This window comes from Ipomoea nil, unplaced genomic scaffold (genome assembly GCF_001879475.1).
Source record: "Ipomoea nil cultivar Tokyo-kokei standard unplaced genomic scaffold, Asagao_1.1 scaffold0205, whole genome shotgun sequence".
NCBI classification, from domain to species: Eukaryota; Viridiplantae; Streptophyta; class Magnoliopsida; order Solanales; family Convolvulaceae; genus Ipomoea; species Ipomoea nil.
The window spans coordinates 1,643,449-1,647,440 of NW_017616633.1; the positions used below are offsets into that span (position 1 = coordinate 1,643,449).

Consider the following 3,992-nt stretch of genomic DNA (forward strand, 5'->3'; position numbering starts at 1 on the left):
CACATATCCACAAATTGACAATATTTAATAACAATAGTTTAACAATAATAAATAAAATAAATTTCAATCAACAACCTGAATAGATAAATCTGACTTTCAATAAATGACTTATACTTAATGTTAACATGACTTATACTTAATGTTAACAAAATGTAGCATGTAATCTCATTTCAGTATCAATGAGCAAATGCATGATATTTTCTAAACAAAATCATCTCAAGAGTACATCACATCACGCATGCAATTATTGTACCCCAAAGAAAGAAATCAAGTATATTGACTATAATAGCTTCAATGAAGTTAAGCATCTATGCATGTATGGAGGAAGCTAGAGTGAATGTACACACACAAAAATAGTGATAACCTGGCCTCAAGCTCTGGTGGAAGATATATATAGTCATCATAAATTGATCCTTGAAACCTCAGCTTAACATTTCATCAGATTCATCCTACAAAAGTCCAAGGATCATATAATATTAAATATAAACTTACTGCATTGAAGTGTAAGGCAAACCTAGAAATGCACAAGACCATGAAAATGCATAAATATATATACAACCATCATATGTAGTCTACTAGAAGATAAGAAATAGGTAAGGCATATAAGTATTTAAGGAGTGGTGCCCACCGAACTACTTATTCCAGTATGACATTCATATATTCTCAGTGACTTTGGTCTCTTTGGCTGTGGATGTTGAAATTTGTACCTCTACTGCAGAGTATTTAATAAGAATTATCAGAATAAGGAGGAAGGAGGAAGGAGGGTAGAAGCAACAGAATATTTTGAAGAAACTAAATCATTTTGTTGATGCGATAAACAACACAAACATCTTAACTTCATAGGAAGAAAAAAATCATGGCCAGCTAATACCGTACAAGATTAACAACAAACACCAGATTATTTAACTGAAAAATATATTAAAATTTATGAATCTTACAGTAAAAAAAATAGGGTATGGGATAATCCTATTTCTGTATACTACAGTAGTAGTTTCGAGGTCATAAACAAATACAAGTTCAAGCTATGTAAACACATAAATTAAACTATATTTCTGGGATATCTGCCAAAAACAAAAGAAATATATTACTGTAAAATTATTCCACAAATACTGCCAAGAAAATATCTATATACTGATCAACAAACTCAAACATCAAAGCAATTTGATCATGACATACCGTCATTATGTTTGAAGATACTGTGTTAAGTTCATACAGACAACAAATCTCAATGCTCTGCAATAGAAGACAAATCAAATTATCTGTCAAAGACATGCAATACAAAATTCATCTATCTTTAAAATTATGTTTTTCTTATTAGGGATAGGGCTAAAACTAAATGCAAAAGAGTCATATTCGAAGTTAGACATATTTATGGAGAGTGGAGATATTCATGATAGAATCCTCATAGAACTCACAGAATTATGGGGTTTACTCTTTAATCATATAGCATCATGCCAATACAACCAAAGATGAACAGAAGGTACCTTTGCTCTTCCAGTGAATGTTTAAGCTCAATGATCTCAAGCTGAGAGTGCTTGATAATGTTCTCTAAACTGCCAACCTGTCTTGAAAATGATGAATGAGAAACAGAGTGAGATTTATGAATTATGACACTTCATCTTCTTACCAAAGCTTATACTTCATCTTCTCCTGTGTCCAAAGCCTGCAATTTATTATGCTCCCCGAGATTATACTGCCATAAAGCTGGTTCATTATTGTATTATCAATTTTATAGTATCAAAACTACATCCTTAATGCACAAAATTCTTTCAAAATAAAGTCTTTCATAGTTGAACCATTTCCTTTCTCACAAGAAACTATATTAATAATGCTATTATGAATGAAGAGCTGAAGAAGCAGCACTTCATTAGTCCCTTGTGCTCTAAGAAAATTCATCGGGCAGCTCCTTTACTATAGATATATCATATTTTGAAATATGGATAGAGCGATCCACATCAAAGATATCCATGGAAGTGCTTCATGACCCCCACCAAAAAATAGTAGCAATTCAAAAGCAAAATATAAAATAGGTTTAGTCTTACACTTTAGAATTGTCACAACTTAAAACAAGAACTAATATTATCAGTTTATCATAAAAATAATCAATTATAGGTACATTGAATCTTGCCAAACAGGATTTACCTCCAAATAAGAAATCACAAGAGTGGCATTCGGAATTCTCAGACTTTTCGGGTAATGCTGCTTGAGAATGAACATTAAATTACATAAAGAAAAGCCAAGCCATGACACCAACATCACTTACTGAATAAGTGAATTTAATTGACTGATTAACAGCTTTGAAATCACTTACTGGAGACAACACCAGATTCAGTGTAGTAGGGATTCCATCCTTGATTAGACAAAGGCATCCATAGTTCAAATTGATCTTTAGGGGTCTAAACAGCAAAAAATAACCCATCATAAACTGATTACCATTTGACTCTTGAGGGCGGGGATGAGAATAAATAGCAAATGGTTACTCTAGACAATGATAGAATGTAATGGCCAAGAGAAATCATTTGACTCTTAAATGTATTATATAATCAATATCCTTCCTTCAATATTTTTCTTTTCATCTGCCTATACTACGTAATAATAGTAAACATAAAACAATAAATAAATTAAAAATAGTGGAAATTAGGTGACTTTCTAGAGTCGGCAATACTTGCTTCTGACATTTCAAAATGCATTCAGTCCAATAGCCACAAAGTAAATTTTAAAAATCATGCCAGACATGAAGCCTTAACCACAAATGATACACGGGAGGAAAGAACTAATTTATCAAAGTATACGAACCACTATGCACACAACATTTAGGCAAAACATCCATAAACTAAAACATACTCAATAATTCATAACCATGATACTAAAAATAATAAGCACATAAAGAATAAACGGAGACAGAGTCCAACATAACAAGCAATTGTAAACAGAAAATAGAAGATTAAATAAAAAGACCTTATTTTTTGCAGCAATAGTTCCTTCGGCTGACATTTCGCTCTCTTGCTTGAGGTAAACTCTGAGATCCACAACAAAGCTCTAGCTCACGTTGGCTATGAGCACGTAAGAGCATTAAAATAGATCTGGGCATATTGAGATGGTCGCCGAAGCTGGTAGGGTCACCGCAGTTCACGTCGTCGTTGCCGCTGCTCATGACGCTACTGCTCGCCGCCACCACTATTCTCGTCAGATGTAAACTGCCGTTGCTCAAATTGCTGATGCTCAACCGCCGTCATCGACAAGAGGGAGAGGAGTCAGCCGCCGTCACCACCTTCAATCGTTGTTTCTATTAGCAGTCGACTGAGGAGAGTTAATGAGAAATCAGATTGGGGATCGGAGGAGCTAAGGGGAAATAGGGTTTTTGTTAGAAGAGACTACTGTTTATTTTAGAACAGTCTCCAAAAGTCACCGTTTTCTTTTAATTATACTGTTAGCATCTGTTGTATTAATCTGTTGTATTAATATAACAGTTGATAATGTTATTTACAAAATTAAAAAATGCCACCGAGCGTGTTTTGCGATCTCTTTTTAGAACAACAGATGCTAATAGTCCTATATTTTTGGTTAAATTTGTGTTAGTGCTTGTCCTAACCATAATTGACCAATATAGTTAACTCACTAATAGCCCGATAAGTACTTACATAAGTTTGCATGAAATTTTGGGGAACATAGCTTTAATTAGGAAGGGGAAGAATGGGATGTGTGATCCTTATGATGTCTACCGTGTCGCTTGTTAGTGTCATTATAATGTGATTTCCTAAGATTTTCCATGCATTTAAATCCATTTTATTGTCCATAAAAGCATGAAATTGGTTGGCCTTAAATCTGTGCATTCTCGGGACTTTCCCGAAGTGATTCCTTCTTCACAGTCACGTTCCAGTGGGGCCTTGGCAGGAGGTCGACCACCCACCATGTGCCCACTGCCACGTTCCAGTGGGGACTTGACAGGCGGTCAACCGCCCACCTCACGCCCACTGGTACGGTATGTTTTC

The 3,992-nt window shown here is 34.6% G+C and overlaps 1 long non-coding RNA gene across 1 annotated transcript; it reads right to left on the reverse strand.

Moving 5' to 3' along the window:
* Positions 1–353: 353 nt before the first annotated feature.
* Positions 354–918, reverse strand: LOC109191392. Its single transcript, XR_002055909.1, has 2 exons — positions 629–918; positions 354–449 (listed from the first exon to the last, which is right to left on the reverse strand). It is a non-coding gene; the product is annotated as an uncharacterized LOC109191392 (long non-coding RNA).
* Between the last annotated feature and the right edge of the window lie 3,074 nt (positions 919–3,992).